Source organism: Camelus dromedarius, unplaced genomic scaffold, assembly GCF_036321535.1.
Source record: "Camelus dromedarius isolate mCamDro1 unplaced genomic scaffold, mCamDro1.pat HAP1_SCAFFOLD_179, whole genome shotgun sequence".
Taxonomy (NCBI): domain Eukaryota; kingdom Metazoa; phylum Chordata; class Mammalia; order Artiodactyla; family Camelidae; genus Camelus; species Camelus dromedarius.
Genome location: NW_026989756.1, coordinates 4,258,990 through 4,277,982, shown reverse-complemented (window position 1 = coordinate 4,277,982; position 18,993 = coordinate 4,258,990). Strand labels below are relative to the sequence as shown.

General features: G+C 37.5%; 1 protein-coding gene across 7 annotated transcripts in view; it reads left to right on the top strand.

The window, feature by feature from the left end:
• The window catches only part of LOC116151868 (junction-mediating and -regulatory protein), a 68,347-nt gene that overhangs the window by 6,652 nt on the left and 42,702 nt on the right, over positions 1-18,993 (top strand). For 3 of the 7 annotated variants that reach the window (XR_010379710.1, XR_010379709.1, XR_010379711.1), the window contains one exon: positions 17,620-17,915. The exons of 2 other annotated variants lie outside the window; for them this stretch is intronic. The gene's annotated coding sequence lies outside the window, so the exon portion shown is untranslated. Of the gene's footprint in view, positions 1-17,619; positions 17,916-18,328; positions 18,405-18,993 lie in introns of all 7 variants that reach the window. 2 more of the 7 variants (XR_010379713.1, XR_010379712.1) reach the window with 1 other exon arrangement.

Below are 18,993 nucleotides of genomic sequence, written 5' to 3'. Positions count from 1 at the left end.
TAGATGTGAGATCAAAGACAACTGTTGCTTTATCAGTTATTTTGTGACCATGAGGAAGTCATGCATCCCATGTTTCACAAAGATAGGAAGAGAAATCTAGTCCTGCATAGGCTGCTTTTGGGAGGGAGGAAGGGAGGACAAACCAACAAAATAGTTTGAGTGTAAATTCTACTCCATCAGAGTTGCTTACTAAATTTAAGACTTTTATTGCTTTTACTATAGATTGGCTAAAATTCATGTCAGTGTTTTATTGCGTATTTATTTAGGAGCAAAGAAACAACAAAGTAATTGGGGATCCCTGCCTTTGAGAAGCTTTTACTTATGAATGGCAGAGACAATGATACACAGATTGCACAAAACTGTAGGGAAAGGGAAATGGGCCAGTTTTTAATCTGTGACCACTATATGCCAGAAAGTGACTGGTACATTATAGATGTAAGTGTGTTTGTACATTTTTCATTGGGGAAATGTTGATATTGGACTACACAGAACATATTGGAGTGTCTGAGCCAGTGGAAGAAAAGAGCAGGTGGAGATGAAGTGTTAAGACTTTTGGAACTGGAGGATGTGGGGAACAAAGGTAATTAGGAAGTTGGTTGATGGGAAATCACAGGGAAGTTGTTGAGTAGCTTATGGTCTGTTTGTGCTTGTGTGGGTATGTGTTTACAGCTCAAAGAATCAGTTGAGAACAATATTTCTGAGATGGTAGTTTTAAACCATAGAGGAGAAATTGTATTTTAAACCAAGGCATTATACCTGGATTAGGATTTTGTTTTTATAGGGAGCCAACATTTTTATACCATGGTCACTGAAAAGCGATACAGATGGAGGAGTGAAAAAGGTGCTCCCAATATATTAGCATGGTGCTAGTGGTTTCTGATACAAAGTAATTCAGAAATGGGGCAGTGGACTTTGTTTTGGACATTAAATTTTCGAGTTGAAGTTGGATACCGATGAAATCTCAAGACAGTAAAATTATGAGCAATATGCTGAAAATGTAGAATTGGGAGTCATTATCAAAGTATTAAAGTTTCTCAAGAGTGCTGATGGAGAGCAAAGAGCTGACAAATGGGTATTTTTACTTGGGAGAGGAGAATCTGTTGAAGTTAGCAAAGGTACAGTAAGAACAGAGATGGATGAGACTCTCCTTAAAATAGATGTTTTTAAAGTGAGTAAAACTTGAAGTGGAAAAGGGAGGAACAGCCAGTCTCAGGACACATGCTTATTTTTGAAACTACTGGCAAGCTTTTTGTAGGGTATGTCTCTTGAGGTTAAGTTCAGAAGAATATGTAGGATTTCACTGTTAAGGAACTTATACATAAAGGACAGATCTGTTTTACCAAATTCATGTTTTTAAAATGTGCCTTTCATTATCATACTGAGTTTTGTCCCCAACATGATGAAGCGGGGCTAAAATAGCTGGCAAAGAAGGCTGCTTCTCCTGCTGGTAGGTGGTGTGTGTCTTTGTGTCCCACACAGTGGACGGGACAGCCCTTTGCTGGCACAGCATTGCTGAAAATGCCTTTAAAAAATCTTTTTATTAAAAAACTAACAAATAAAACCAACTTGACACTTAAAAAACCCTGACATTTTTGAAGCATAAGATGCTGGAAGACTGATTTTTTAAAAATTTAAAACAATTTAAAAATTTTCATTGTGAAGTGTGGAATTTACTGTTGATGCCAACAGGGATTGAGGATTGTGATGTAGGGACTCTATATAGCCACACTCTTGTGTTCCTTAGTTTGAATTCACCAATTCCTTTGTAGCTTCTTTAGCCTCTTCTTAGGAGTGACTGTTCCAATGGGAAAACATCCAGGGTAGATCAATTTAGATGGGGAGTTAGATCTAAGGTGGTTCTGGAGCAGATGCCATATGGGCAAATTCCTTCCTCATCCGCTATCTTCCACAACATTTTTATGCAAGTGAAATCATGGTTTGATGAACTTTAAAGGGCAGTCTTTTTGGGTTAACATAATTTACTAGTAAAGGCAGTGGGAAGGGTGGGACTCTGGTAGTTGGAAATGGTAACGTCATGTGCTTTGCCCAGGCAACTTTGGGATTGATATGAGATGATTAAAAAGACTTAAGAGTGTGCATTTGTGTTTGTGTGTTTGACACCAGATGAGCTAGCAGCCCATGCCTAGGCTAGCAGCAGCCCAATGCTTGTACATTGGAGATGGTACTTGGAGAAGTCTTGTGCTGCCTCTGACATCTCGTTGTGTAGAGGAGGGGTTGGCAAACTGTTTTTTTTTTGTTTTTGTTTTTGTTTTTTGTTTCTTTTTGGTGAAGGACCAGTTAGTAAATATTTTAGATTTTGTGGACCACATGGTCCTGTCACAATGATTCATTTCTGCTCTTGTAGTGCAAATGCAGCCACAGACAATCTGTAGGTGAATGAAGGTGACTGTGTTCTAATAAAACCTTATGCATAAAAACTGGAGGTAGTATGGGTTTGGCTCGTAGTTTATGGACCCCTGATGTAGACAACTGCCAAGTCTACCTGCATGCAGTCTGAGCATCCCTCTACTGCAAAGCTGAGATTGGCTATTTCAGGCGGCCTGTTTTCTAAGTGAGATGTGTTCCTAGGGGGCTGTCTTAAAATGATTCTGCACAGAGTCTACTGTTCAAGTTAATTTTGCCTCCATAGTAATGAAAACCATGGACTGAGGAGCAGGGGCAATGCCATCTATGAAGGGATGCAGCCAAAATGTAGGGACACTTGCATTTCTTGTTCAAAGATACCATAATATAAAAGGTACCACATAGTGATATAATGGCTGTGCATCATGCCCAGAAGAGTTTTTGGAGTATCTGAATAAAATTCTGGGTATAATTTTGAAAGATTCTGAAAATAAGTTGTAAAGCACTTACTTTAGATGTGAAATTAGAAGTGCTTATGGTCTGTTTGAACCAGATGGAAGTATTCGTCAAACTGTAAGAACACTGAGGTTTGATACTTATGCGTCATAGAGCCTTGACCTTCTGCAGCGCCCGGCGCGGCGTGCGGAGTCCCGCTCCGCCGTCCGGTCCTGCTACCGGCGGCTGCTGTTTCCTAGGCGACCCTACACAGCGTGTGCGCGTGCGCGTTAGAGCGCTGCCGCAGCCTGGGGTGACGGCAGCGCGGGGCCAATTATTTCCTAAGTGACTCTATCTCACAAGTGTTGTTTAGAAAGGATAATTCACTTTGGTCAATTTTACATCATAGCTAGCACCACAGCACTTGTTTCATATGTCAACGAATAGCTGCATTAGATATGGTATATTTTTGCCTGGTTTCATAAATCTTACTTATCTTTGGGTTCCCCAGTTTCTGTCAGGAGAAAGGATTACTCTTCCAATAGTGACACTTTTTAGTTAGGGTTAAGCCTGCTTTTACTTTAGATAGTATTTCTACACATATAATAGATACTTCAATTTCTCTTCCTTTAAGAAAGGTACCAGTTTTATATAAACTGACATTTTTAGTATACCTTTTAGAAGAAGATCACTGTAAAGTTACTTTCCTATTCATTAGGAGGTGATTCTTTCCTTGCTCTTTTTGAAAATGTCTTTTTGTTTTTTTGCCTTTTTAGGTAATTTGTCATTCTCAGGCTTAAGGATGGGTGGCAATTTAAAAGACACAAGGTGTTCCTCTCATATCTGCAAATATCCCAAATAGAAATGTTCCATATTGTTGACACTTTAAGTGGACCAAGGAAAAGAGTGGAGCTTGGTTTATTTTTTTCTTTTTAGTGTAGTTGAATTTTCATTACAAACAGATGAGTAAAGTTGTTTTCAAATAATGAACTCTTGCTTCTAAACCTTTCTCCTTTGAGACTTTTTCCCACTAAGTAGAAACCCAGCAAGTTGTATGCTTTCATGTAGTTGTAGGTTTTCCCTGCTTTCTCCTGACCCCTCCTGGGCACTTTCTCATGCTCCCTTTCACATGTGTTTAGAGTGTATTTCCTAAATCAACATGACATTTCCTGAACACTATGGGATATATATTTTCTAATAATTATACTTTTACCCACAAATATATTTAAAATGTCCTCCTACTCTACCTTCAGAATTTATGAATTATTTGAGGGAACATCTGTCCTTGATCTGGATCCTGAGAGAAAAACCAATGTATAACAGTTTTTCTAAAATATTCTCTTAAAAAGTTTTGAGTAACAATTGATTTCTCTAAAATTGTAAGTTGATATAAGTAAATACAAGATCCTATGTTTGTGTTGTGCTATCCTGCAATGCAGGCTTTTGAAAAATAATACAAATGCACAAGAGTCCTTACTGCTTGAGTATCTTATATTTTGCTTTTCCCCCATCACCTAAAGGACAGCTGGCAGATCAGTCTGATAGCATGAAGTGTCTGTTGCTTTGCTGTGTAGCTTCTGTCACCTTTTTTTCCAGCTGAAGTTTGGCTACTGGAGACCTGGGTGCTTCAGGCAGGAGGCAGCACGTGCTGAGCTTGTGTCTGTGGGAGCCTGAGTCATGCTGGATGCTCCTTTCTGCATGACAGCTATGAACTTAGGGAATATTAATGATGCAGAATATTTTTCTGTCACTTAGGCTTTCCTCTGAGCAGATCACCCTAGGAAAATACGTTGAATGCATCAATATTTTGGGCCAAATGTAAAGTATCAAGACACATTGCTGGTTTGTTTTTGGAAGAATGTATGTATCTTATGAGACTAAATGTCATGCTAAAATGTCAGTTAAGGGTCTAGTAATAGACCTTTGCATGACATCCTCTATGTCTGAGAAGGACTTGCCTCACTAGTAGTAGTGGGTAATTTGCAACAATCTCGTGGTTGGAAGCACTATGCATACCTGGAGCCAGCACCGTGCTGCTAGTTCTCTTCTCATTTCCCTCAAAACTTATATTCACACTGTGGAGGCAGAAGATTCATTAGTAAGGCACTGTCATTTTTAGCTATGTTGCCTGGAATGAGTTACTTATCCTTTTTTACTATGGGCCTCATGACATGTGGATGGAAAAACCATGTCCTTCCCAGGGCTGTTAGGACTAAATGAGATAATATAAAGCACCTGCAGAGCTCTCCCAGCGCCTCGCATAGGAGAGCGTGGCCCCACACTATTAATGTGAGTTAAAGGTCTTTTACAGTGTGACGCAGACAGAAGGCTAAAGTCAGGCTTTATGTTGCCCAACACTTAAACTCAGCCCTGGAGTTTGACAAATAAAACTGAAGTAATTCTACAGTGTTTTCAAAAGCATCTGTACTAGTGTGTGATTCATTAACATATTATTTAAAAATCTTAAAAAGTAGAGAAATGACAGAACTACTGTGCTTATTATTTACAGAAAAGAAAGACTGATTTGAACATAACTAGAGTTTCCATTCATCTCCAAAGACCTCAGTATGCTTAGATCAGAAAGGATGCTTTTTGATGAATTCATTGATTAGCTCTGAAAGTGACTTTGGCTTAAATTGTCCATTTGGAAATACCAGGATGTAATTGGGTTATCAAGTTTTTTAACATCCTTTGGTTTAATGCTTGGAAATGAAAAGCTTAAAAAAAAATGAAGAAGTTTAATAAGATTAATTTGTATCATTACATTGCAAACTATGATTGATGGAATTTTATTCAGGTGATTTTTTGTTGTAACTGAATTTTGATTTTCTCCTTTTCCTAAAATGATGTGAAGGTGGGGTGGACATTCCCTTTTCATGCTTAATATTTATTACATACAGGATCCGTTTTCAGAAATAATTTTCCTTTCCTTCATTAGGTTTGGCATAATCAGTGTTCAGCTGACCAATTCAAGAAATAAATGCTTCTTGATTTTTTTTTTTTTTTGTATTTGGGAAGTATTTCTATTTTGAGAGCAATATGAATTTGCTTTCATAGTCTGTTTATTTAATAGAATTCTATGTTTAAGATAAATGTGTGAAAAAAATCCAAAGGCAGAAAGAAATGTTTGAGATATATTTCTTAGTACTTTTTATCTTGCCAAGTCTTGTCTTCATTCTCTGACTGCTTTTTTTTTTAACATTTTTCATTTTTTATTGATTTATAATCATTTTACAATGTTGTGTCAAATTCCAGTGTAGGGCACACTTTTTCAGTTATACATGAACATATATACGTTCATTTTCACACTTTGTGAGCTACCATAAGATCTTGTATATATTTCCCTGTGCTATACAGTATAATCTTGTTTATCTATTCTACAATTTTGAAATCCCATCTATCCCTTCCCACCCCCCACCCCTTTGGCAACCACAATTTTGTATTCTATGTCTATGAGTATATTTCTGTTCTGTATTTATGCTTTGTTTGTTTGGTTTTTTTTAAGATTCCACATATGAGAGATCTCATATGGTATTTTTCTTTCTCTTTCTGGCTTACTCTCTGACTGCTTTTAAGGCACATTTGCTTTAGATTTTGGTGTAAATGCAGAAATTAAATTAGCTTATGTATTAGTGCATCTCTAAGTAGTTAATTTAATGATTATTCTAGTTTTTTAAGCAAATTCAATATTTTAAATATTTTTGTTTGTTGGCAACGATTGCAATCATGCTTCTGGAGTTAAAAATCTTTCCATTTTAGAGATTTTCAGAACTTTGCAGTCATGGATGTGTTACTGGACTAATGGGAGAAGAGCAGAGTCTATCTAGTGGGTTTAATGTCCTCCTGTGTACTTACAATGTGTGTAACACCAGAAGGCTACATAAATAAATATGTGGGATGTCAGTTTTAATTTGTTTGATTGGTGGTCTCTTTAGTGACTACTGTGTGAATTTGATAATGTGCCTTTTGGACTGATGCTGCAACATTCAGAGAACATTTTTCTACTTGTCTACAGGTAGACTTCTTTTCATTAGAGAAATATTACAAATTTAACTTACTAGATGAGAAATTTAGAGCAGGAAACAAAAATTTTCAGAGTGTTTGTGAAGGCCATTTAGTGGGAGAGAGGAGGTGCAGAGGTGGGGAGAGACACGCAGGGCATAGGAGGGAGGGAAGAGGCAGACACTGGGAGCAGGGCTTGGGAAAGTCTGAGGTCAGCCTTAGTCTGAGGTCACAGCCATCGTTTCTTCTTCGGGCTGTGGCCCTGGGGCATTACCACTTGTTATCTACCGCTCTTTGAATTGTTGATTAGATGCTTGACTCTAGTTCCTGCTTTTCAGCATCTGGATTTTTTAAACCACTGAAGTTGTGCTGGGCATGGGGTAGTCAGTGTACTCAGGTGGGGAGATTCCACAGCAGCCGCTATAGGAGAGGGGCAGACCAATGGTTTTTGACTACATTGGAGTTTCTATTTTGTTTTGTTTTGCTGTTTTCTTTCCTCATTGGCCACTTTTCCCTAGCTTTGCCTAAGAAGTATACTTGTAGTTCTGTGTATGTGACGTAGTAATTGAGAGGCAAGCCTTGGAGTTGACAGACCCAGCTTCCTCCAGCTGCGCTGCTTTGTGACCTTGGGCATGTTATTTATTCTTTGTCTGAACTTGTAAACCTGGGATCATAATAATACTACCTACTTCTGTCACAGGGCTGCTAAGAGGATTGAGATAATGGATCACAGTGTCTTCTCAGAGTTAGTGCCCAGTAAATGTTAGTTGTTGTAATAACGATGAATAGGACAATAGTCTTCTTATTTCTGTGTGTGTGCTTGCTGGGTTTTTTGTTGTTGTTGTTTGTTGGTTTTTTTGTTTTTTGAATGCTGAATACATTTGTGGCCTTAGTTTCTGAATAGGTGAACTGTTTTGAAAACTGCCTTTATTCAGCAGCAGACATTTACTGAGCACCTACTGTGACAGGCATTGATCTAACTGAACAGGACATAAAGCCCCCTGCCCTCTGGAAACTTACATTCTGCTTAGGGGAGACAAAATACATAAAGCAAAGTAGATGACCCATCACCCATCTTATGAATTTTGGTGTTTGACTCCATATGTCTAAGCTTCCACTACCAACCATTAGTCTTCACCTTCACCTCTTTTTTGTTCATTCCTGTAGTTATGCCTGAGAGTGTTTGTGGCAGGAGCACCCTAAAAGCACAGAGCTAGTCTCATCTCCAGCTACTGTTCCATCTGAATTTTAAGGCACGTATCACTCCTCATCATTTCCCTGAGTTGCTGCTTGCATTGGCTATCACAAAGCTTACATTTCAGTACCCACGCTTCTGTTTCTTCTTGTTTTCAGATGTGTTTCTCCTCCTCAGTTTCTTACAATTTGCTCATGCATTTCCTTTCCTAAGAGAGGATACTAGAAACCCTTTTTAAGAAGTATTCCCTGACTAATCTAACTGTATGCTTGTTGCCAAAACATTGGCCCCCGCTCCCTGACAAGCCAAAGAATTCAGAGACTGGGTCTTGGAGCTTAGAAGAAAAGAGGCAGCTTTATAGCTTTGTCAGGAAAAGGGGATTCACAGCAGGCTAGTGCCTTCCAAACTGTGTACCCACCTTGGGGATGGAGTGGGTGGGGGTGGTTCTAGAGCCATAGTTCAAACAATAAAGCATTGATAACCATCAACACAATCATTTTCTCATCAGAAAACTCAGAATGGTGTTATGATGCCTTCAGGTGATCCGTTCTATGGAGGGTAGTGGTTAGATCGCTTTATCTCAAGGTGTGGTCTTCTTGGTAATTCAGGGTATTTTATTAGGTGACAGTTCTGTGACCAGACCTTCTTCTTGGAGAAGGACTCAGAGACCCAGCATGATGATGACTTTCAATGGCTGGAATAAAGTAGAAACAGTAAGATCAATAGCTTCAGTTTCAACAGTGGGCCTGTAACCATGAATAGCAACCGGTCAGTCATGTCAGTTGACCTTTTTAAGGGTGAGCATAAGAATAAGCAATCTGTTAGCCTAAGTGTGGCCATTTTATTAATCCTCCTTCATACTTTCCTTCTGCTCATTTGTATTTCTCACCCTCTGTGTGTTGTTAACTGAGATACTTAACTTATTCTGTGTCTTTAAAAAAACATTTTGTGTGTGTGTGTGTCTCTTCAATTGAATTGTAAGACTTCTTAGGTCAGGGGCTACCTTTCTATTCTGAGCCTTTGCTTCTTCATTTGAAAAAAGGTAATGTTAGAGCAGGCAGACAACTAGATATAAGCAGAGAAAGGGGAACACAGACCAAATGGCAGCAATTGGGCAGAAAGCAGGGGCACAGGCCAAATGCAGGAAACCACATATCATGTAAGCACCAGGGGTCCATGGGCAGAGAAAGAAAAGCAGGAATCTTTGAGCTCATAAGTGGTCACACATTTAGGGGTGATCAGTGGCCTGGAGACCAATAAAGAAAGGTGAGAAAAGGCAGGAATTTCCAGTGTCTGAATGAAACTTTTTCTCATTATGCCCTCATTTCATTAATATTAGCCTTGCAGATTAGAAGTATCCATCATGAACTGATGCCATGACACTTCCGATCCAGACTAAATAAGGACAAAAATCCCTTTTCTCTTTGGGAATGTGGATTTGGGATGATAATCAGCGAATCTGACCCCAAACCCTTCCTTCCCCAATGAATAATCCACCCATTCACTTTTACACCCTATGTAACTAACTTGCCAGAGAAACACAGGGCAGCTGCTCATCTGAGCCTGCTAGCTCTCCTCTTGAGAGTGTACAATCCATCCCTTAATAAATTCTCACTTTACCTTTTTAACCACTACATCTTATCTCAGAATTCTTTCTGGGATGGGACAAGAACCTGGTACACTGTCTACATCCACCGACGATATTAATACCTACCTCACAGGGATGTTGTGAGACTTCAGAGAGGTAATGTGTGGAAAAGGTCTTGAGCCAAATCCTTAATAAATGTAGTTTTTTTTCTTTGAATCACTCTAGTTCCTAAAGTTGGTACTGGGCATACATACAGTCAGTGCTTAAAAAATACTTGTTAGTTTATCCTGAATTGAGGTTGGGAGTCTTTTAATTTAAATTCCTCTTGTGTGGATAATTTTATTTTTTTATTTTCAGATAAGATTCAAAATAATACTTTTCAAGTGTCACATGAAAAAGGCTGATGCATTAATAAGAGACAACAGAACGGTGACTAGAGCAGGGACTGAAGCCCCGTTGTGTGGGTTCGGTACGGGCTGCCACACTTGGTTATGTGACTCTTGGCAAGTTGTTTAATTTTCTTGGCCTTAGTTTCTTTATTTGTTGAGCTGGGGAAATAACAACTATTTCATGGACACTATGTTGTTAGGTGAAGTGAGATAACCACCGAGCAGCGTAGCACGCTGCCCGCATGCAGCAGTGGCCTTAGGGGGGAATTTGGCAACATCTGCAGATGTTTCTGATGGTCACAAGTAGGGGAGAGTTGTGTGAGAGGGTGCTGCTGGTGTCTAGTTGGTAGGGGCCAGGTGTAAACCTTGTACAGGACAGCACCCCATGATGAAGGATGATCTGGTCCAAAAGGTCAAAGATACCAAGTTTGGGAAAACTTGCTCCATCATTAAATTCTCTGTTTCTCATTTGATTCCTTCCTTTGTAGTATAAGGTACTTTACCAGTTAGATTGTGTGTAAATACTGATTATTGATAAAGATAAAGCATAGACATGGATAAGCCTCTAACCCACATTTTAAAACATAGACATAAAGGAAAATTAACAGATTTCATGATTTTTTTTTAAGATGATAAGGCAATTACTCAAAAAGTAAAAGTATTTATACTTGTTATTCAGAAGCTAGGAAGGGTTTCCAGGAAGATTTTACTAATTTTTATACAATTTAAAAAATATTTATTCACCCCATCTGCCTGAATTAATTTTTTTAAATGGCAAACTACTCACGTGAATGTATAGCAAGAGTTAGGGGGCTTACAGAATGTGAGCACCATGATATGTAAATATGTGTAAAGTCAAGTACACACTAATGGAAAAAGCAAGTGTCAGTGTTAATAGAATGATCATTGGGAGAAACCTTGCATCATGTCTGATTTCCCTTTCTTCCTTCAAGTTTTATTACTCACTGAGGAATTAATTTTTTTCCTACTGTTTAAAATTGAACCCTGTCCATTTAAGGAGCTTCTAATTTGATCCCCTTGCTATTTTCCTTTATTTTCCTACCCGAATTGATACTTTGCTTAAGGGAGAGCCTTTTCTAGTCCAGATTTAACCTAGCATTCAAACCTCCCTTTATTTCAGGGAGAGATTTAAGTGCTAATGCTCTAAGGCTGGAATTGGAAGGAGCTAACTTTTCCCTTATATATATATTATTAGCTGTGTACCATCTTTGGGAGAATTGGAAAAGTAGTCAATTGCATCATTTTCTGTGTTGTAATTCAAATGACTGTCTGATTCCATCTAAAAACTGACTGTATCTCCATTTGTATGTAACATGTATATATTTAATGCAGTTTATGTGTGTGTGTGTGTGTGTGTATGTGCATGTATATAGTTTCATGTATGTGTCTGCACCTGGCTATTTCCTCTGTCTGGAGTACTGTTTTCCTTTCACCTGTGAATCATTTATCCCTTAAGACTCTATTTAAATACCATCTTCTTTAGAAAGCCTTTCCTGGTTAATGTGAGTAGAGTTAGTTGTTTTTCCTCCTGATTATGCACAGTATCTATGTGGCTTTCATAGCACTTAACATAGGTATTTGTATTTTTCTCTTCTACTAGCCTGTCAGTTCTTTGAGGACAATGGTTCTATCTTATTTATCTTTTTAGTGAATCTCTCCTCCCCTAAATGCCTAACATTTGCTGCCACATAGTGGCATATAGTAAGTCAACCAATGAATGAGAGAGAAAAAAAAGGGAACGATTTTCTAATAGGCTCTGCGAGAGGAGAATATTATTATCTTGTCATCTTTGTATCCAAGTGCTTAGTGTAGTGTCAGTCCAAAGGTGTTCAAAAAATATTTATTAAATGAATTAGAAGACAGTCACAAAAGTTGATAGAGATTTCATGTGAACTTTTCCCTTCATTTCTAGAAAGTATAAAACAGCCTATTCTTTTGGTACATGTGATGCATTAAGGTGACCTTCTTCTTCTTGACTCAGCAATGAGACTTTTGATCCAACAGGTACTTCCTGAAAGATGCTTTTGGTTGATTTCTTTTCCACCTAAGTCCCCATTCTCATGTTGAATGTGTTGGAAAAATGAGTATATGGTATCAGCCTTACACCGTGGGTGCGCTATCATTAAGTACAGGTGTTAAATATGGCCTCTGATCTCCTCTGCCCAGTGTGAGCAGGTCTTTATTCTCAAGTTTGGATAATGACTAAGGCTGTTGAAACATGGGAGAGAACAAGGGTGAGGAAGGTGCCTGCTACGTCTATTTCTTTTGATGATTGATTTTATACCTCAGAGCTGCCCCTATTTATTTATAAAGAATTAACTAGGAGAGGGCTGAGAATCTACCGGATAAAAGTGTAGATTTGATCATTTGATAAATTAATAATTTGATCATTATTTGTTTTGATTATCATTGTTACCACTTATTGAATGTTTGCAATATATCAGACCCTCTGCTAAGGATATTTACATACGTTATTTATTTCTCACAGCAGTCCCTATGAAATAGATACTAAGAAGCCTGTTTTATGGGAGAAGAACTGATTCAGAGAACTTTCCAAGAATGTATAGCTAGGAATTTGAATTCACAGAACTAGGATTCAAATCCAGATCCATCTGACTGTGGTCTATGCTTTTAGTCACCGTGCTGCTGCCTCTTAAGTTTCAGTGGAGGAGGTTTTTTTTTTTTAATTTGTGTTTTTATTTATTTATTTTGGGGGAGATAATTAAATTTATTTATTTATTCATTTATTCATTTATTTAAGGAGGTACTGATGATTGAACCCAGGAACTTGTGCATGCTAAGCACACACTCTATCATTGAGCTATGCCCTCCCCCTTTAGTGAAAAGTTTTATATTGAAAATTGTAGTACTGAAATAGGAGGGGAAAATAATCAGATTTCATCCTATACAGATATTAGAAGATTGACAGACTCTTGAAAAGCAGTTTCCACGTTTATTTTCTTATACAAAATAATTATGAAATTTAAACCTGTAATTTAACCAACTTGCAGTAATTTGCATTTTTTAAATTAAATTCAGTCTTGCCCTTGGTATCACCATCAGGACAGGCATCCCAGATACATCTTTAGCAGTAGAAGAAGCCTGTGTAAGTCAAATCTAAAGGCTTAGGGAGCAAAGTGATGTTTATAAATAATTATTTTCTATCTGTAAAATGTGTTTTGTCATTAGAGTTAAATCTTTTGAAAGAGATTCTTATTTAGGAGACAAGCCTCAGAAATATATTATTTAGATTTGGAAATGTACGGTTTGTCATGCTGGGAATGGGTAGCAGAAAATTTGGGAAGCAGCACTCGTTAGTCTCTAAGATATACAGTAAGTCAGTGGATACAAGCAGAGTGTTTTCCTTATGTGGTTTTTTAAACAATTTTTGTTTGCTGAGATAGTGTTTGTCATTAGAATAAAATTCATTTTTCCTTCCTCCGCATACTTTGTATGGGACTATTCCTTAATTAGTTTATTTATAGTTGTTTTAGATTTAATAAATACAGTGAGAACATAGTTTTGACGTCTGTGCCCTGTTATTTTTATTTGTTCTTTAGGAGATTTAAATAGTTTTGAATTTTATTTTGTTACCTTAAAAAGAGCTAAACCTGAATATTGGTCTTTAAAAATGTCTCATAGAAGATTTTCTCTTTCCTCTTGGTTGTGTTTTAAATACTGTATTTCTAACTGTAGTTATATACATTTGAACTTTGCTCCTTCCAGAATTATAATTCAAAGCCTTTGTAAAATTTTATCAAAAGTTACATGCAGACACTAAAAGCAGTGTGCTGAATGATGGTCTATTAAAGATTAAAAGTGCCTGAATAGCTCACAGTGAAAAAGAATGTGACAATGAATATATGTATGTTCATGTATAACTGAAAAATTGTGCTCTACATTGGAAATTGACACAACATTGTAAACTAACTATAACTCAATTAAAAAAAAAAAGAAAATGCCTGAATGAAATAAATTGTGGTAAATAGGAATTTATGGTTGGTGTACAGGGAGTCAGATAATCCTGTCAAGACCTAAGGATCCTGTCTTAGGCACCTTACTGTTTTTTCACATTATCTATCTTTATCCCCCCCCACCGCCATCAACCAGGCAAACAGGTTTTATTTCTACCTTGTAAGCTTGCATACTTACAGTTTTGTAAAAAGTTTAAGGTTATAGAAAATTTATAAATAATTCTGCAAACATACATAGTAGACAATCAAGTAAATGTGCAGTAACTTTGAATTACATCAGCTTTAAATCACATAATTCTTTATAATTGGTCATAGATGCACTTATTTGCAGGCATACATGTTGGGTTTCCTTATTTTTGTGTCCTACTTCCAACATTCATACATTTTCATACTTGACCAGGCAGAATTGCATTCAAACTAGTGATGAAAAACTCAGCATAATTGTACTGTGCCTGAACCACTATTCCAGTAGTTCCCACAATTTAGCAAGCATCAGGATCATCTGGGGGCTTGTAGGACCATAGATGCTGGTCCCCAATCCTGGTATTTGATTCAGCAGGTCTAGGGAGAGACCCAGGAGTATAAATCTTACGTTTTCACAAGTGATACTGATGATTGGGGGCCCAAAATTTGAGAACCAATGTACTGTACTAATGAGGTGATGCAAACCACTTATTTCAGAAGTTCAAGTACTTGTGTATAAAAATTAAGGCTTTGAACTTGTAACCTTAATTAGCAATACCCAATTTTAGACATCAATTTTTCATGTTGCATTGGTTACCTACTCCTGCTTCTTAGCTTGCACTGTTTTGGGTTATAAAGCAACAACATGAGCTTTAAAGCAACATTTATTTGGATTTGAATATTGCCTCCTAGTATCTGATTTGCATAAAAGTACATTTGTAAAAGGCTTCTATGGCCTAGATAATGTTATTTGATTTTTGAAATATTTTGAAAAATAATATTGCACCTGCTATAAAAAAGACTGAATAGCATCCAGGAGCCTTACAGGCACAGAAAAGGAAGTACTGACTATTAAAAGAAGAGAAAAGCCTGAGACACTATCCCTCCCATGGAAAAGAAACATAAAGTATATTGGCCAAATATACTGTCTTCTGGGATTTTTCATTTTTAACAGGCAGCTGGGGGATGCTGAATTGGTGGTCCTCAAAACTATTTTGCATAGCAAAGCCCTAGAATGTCAGTGTCTAATGTTTCCATGTAAGTTTCAATTACATTTTTAACACAGAAATAGATACAGTACTTGAACTCATAAACATTTCACTAAGGTAAAAAAAAACACAGTAACCAATTTTAACAGTGCCCTGGCAAATTCATACAATAAAAGTAAAAGCCATCCCAGGGGGACAGTCCGTTAGTATCCTCTATAGATGCACAGTTTGTCTTTCTTAGAAGTGAATATTAATATGGCACTATTATGAAAACAATATTGATGTCAGCGTTTGAGTGCTTAATATGTGCCCGGCACTCTTCTGTGTGCTTTGTATGTGTTAACTCATTCAATCCTCACCACAGCCCTCGGAGATAAATATTGTCCATGTCCCTGTCTTACAGCTGAAGGTTTGGCACAGGGGGGCTAGACATGCCGAAGACCTCACCTTCAGTCAGTGGTGGGCCCGGGGCTGCAGCCAGGAGGTCTGGGGCTGTGGCTGGAAACCCTCACCACTATTCTATATGGTAGTCCTTGTCTGTACACTTCATATATCATTTATAGATGAGTGTCTGGCACACAAGGTCTATTGAAGTGCAGGCCATTTGCAATGGCATTTAATTATACACTCTATAAGGTTGGCAGAGCATGTCATTATCCATTTGTGTCTGTATATATGTCTGTATATTTTTCTGCTATGAATTAGGCTCCAGACTTGATTTAAATTTCCACTAGTCCTTCTTTTAATAGCTGAGTTCCCTGAAGTTCTTAGAAACTAGATGATTGCCTCAAATTATATGGCCTTGCTAGATCTCAAAATTAGCTTTTCTTACCACACATTCAACTTTATTTTCATTCCTTTTGAAATGGATAAGGACTAAGATTTTTACTTATTTATTTATTTTTGGAATGATATTGGTTTAGAAAGACAGAGGCAAATATGCTAAATCGTATGCCCAGTTGCTGGAGGAAACAAATTGTTATGTGTTCTAAAGTTTTTTACCTGTAAAATTTTGAGAGTAGTATTACCTAATCCTGCTGCCTTGTGAAATTGAATCACATCACTCATAATAATGTGAAATGTAAGAAATTGTACTGATGATGGAGCATATCAGCAGCCTTTAAGAGAAATAATATAAACCATATTTCCTCAAATCTAAGAAGCCTTCTGTGTTAGTTTTCCATTGCTGCTTTAGCAGCTCACCTCACAGTCACTGTCCATCAGGAGTCTGGGCGTGGTTAGCAGGGTCCTGTCTTCTGAGTCTTACCAGACAGAAATCAAAGTGTCAGCCAGTGCTGCGAACTCATCTGAGGCTCACAGTCCTCTCCCAGTCTCACTTGGTAGTTCACAGAATTCAATTCTTTGCCTTTGTAGGAATGGCATTCCTGTTTGCTTGCTGGCTGGGAGTAACAGACACTCCCCTAGAGGCTCCTGGAGGCCACGCTTAGTTTCCCACATGGCCTTCTGTATGCACAGTTCACAGCATGGCTGTTTGCTATTTAAAGACAGTGTTCTCATAAGAACTGATTTTTTAGGTCAGGCCAACCTACAGTAATCTCAGTAATTTAAAGTCAGCTTATTAGGGATTTTAATTACATTGATAGAATCCTTTCACAGCAGCATTTAGATTACTATTTGGTTGAATAACTTTGAGAAGGTGTGTAAACCAGGGTGTTAAAATCTTGGGAGCCATCTTAGAATTCTGCCCACCACATGATCAATTATAAGACAAATTGTTATTTTATTTGTCAATAAGGAAGAAAAATGCTGGCTTAAAGTATGATAGAGTGCATTATAAGTACTTGGATATTGCTTTGTCCAAAAAAAAACCCCCAAAAATAAAACAAAACAAAAATAGAACTGTGTTCATTCATCTAATCACAAATATTTGCTTCATGAATAACAAACTTAGTCCCCACTGCTGCCTTTCTGTGCTTTTTTGCAAGCATCAATTTTTTTTTTTTAATGCTGAATCATAGTGTAATCTTTTAGAGGATATTAAAAATTGGGTCATAAATGTGACATGTGTGTACCCCAAGTACACATAATTCAGCAAAAGTTACAATGATATAAACTGTCAGTGACCAAATTTGCACATGCCCAGGGAATGACAGCTACATTGTGACCACCACAGGGCAAATGGTGATTGCTTTTGTTTGTTTCCTAATTATTTGCAATCAGCTTTATTGAGATATAATATATACAGTAAACTGCACCCATGTAGGGTTTCATTTGATAAGTTTTGACAATTGTATTCATGGAAACACTACCACAATGAAGACATTTCCATCAGCCTCAAAAGAGTCAGTTCCTTCACCCCAAGCAATTTTGTTGTTGTTGTTGTTGTTGTTGTTGTTATTGTAGATTAGTTAGCATTTTCTGGTATTTAAGTGAGAAAAAATGGTTATGGAGACAGTATTCTTAATTTTGGGGTTTTCTCCAGACCCCCTCATTCTTAGAGAAATAATTTCCTTTTTAGGTCTTAGGCTTATCCCTTCAGTGTGGGGGTAAAATGATTCTCCGTGAAGCTTTCTGGCCACTACTGAGGACTACCCCTGACTTCTACTTTGCCTGGGCATTGTTCACCACCTGTCGGAGTTGGCTGTCCTGCCCCACACGTGTGCGTGTGTGGCTCCCTGGCCCACTGCTCTGTTTGCTGTCTGTGTGAGGCCCAGCAACAGCGGCGGCTTTCAGCTGGGAGTTTCAAGCTCCTAAAAAATTTCACATCATTGCTGTCTGAGGCTGTTCTCCTGTTACTTAAGGCAAGAGAAACAGGTGACATTAATTTTTAATATATTTTATTTAATATATCACAATATTATTATTTCAACATGTAATCAATATGAAACTATGAAAACTTATTAAGGAGATATTTTAGATTCTTTTTCTAGTACTCCGAGATCTGGAGTATATTTTATACTTACACCATGTCTCAGTGTAGACTTAGCCACATGTCAAGTGCTTACTAGCTTTTGGCTGGTATATTGGACAGTGAAGATGTAGGTTATGAACTTTACTTTTCCCATTAAGACAGTAGTGTATGGATTCCACAAGAAATTTGCTTTAACAATGCTTGACTCTCTAATAGGTTAGGGCTTGCGTATTTCAGAATGGTTTCAATGGTTGAGATATAAAATACTTTGTTAATAAAGACAAATACATTTTTATATATTTTCCTCCTTATACAGGTAAGCTTATTGTTGAAAATTTGAAAAAGACTGGGTAAGAGACTACAGATTGCCTTTATTTCTTAATCCAAAGATGGTAAGTATTGAATTCTGTTGAATTTCCTCTTTGTGAATGTTTCATTTTCAATTAAAGAGAAAAGAGATTTATTTTTGTCTTATTTCCTTGCTCCTCATATTCATATATTTATTGTTATTGACAGTCCTTTTGCCCCTTTGCTTACACTTACTCATTCAGAGTCCCAGGCTATATTCCACCATGGGGACCCTGTGAGAGGTCCTCTGTGGAGTCTGGTTATCTGAATGGTGCTCCCTAGATGGGCTTAACAATAGAAGCCCTGATGGCCTTTACGTATTCATTGCTAAACCAATATGGTTGCTTTCTATTTTTCTTACCTGTAGTATTTTACACACACACACACACACACACAAACACACACACACACACACACACACACACACACCTTTTCTGTGTTGTTGAGATATAATTCACATGCCAGAAAATTTACCCTTTCAGAGTATACATTTTAGTGGGGTTTAGTTTATCCATGAAGTTTTGCACCCATCACTACTATTGAATGCTTTATCATTCTCATCACCTCAGGAAGAAACCCCAAGCCCATTAACAGTCCCTTCCCATCTCTCCTCTTCCCAGTTCCCTGGCAACC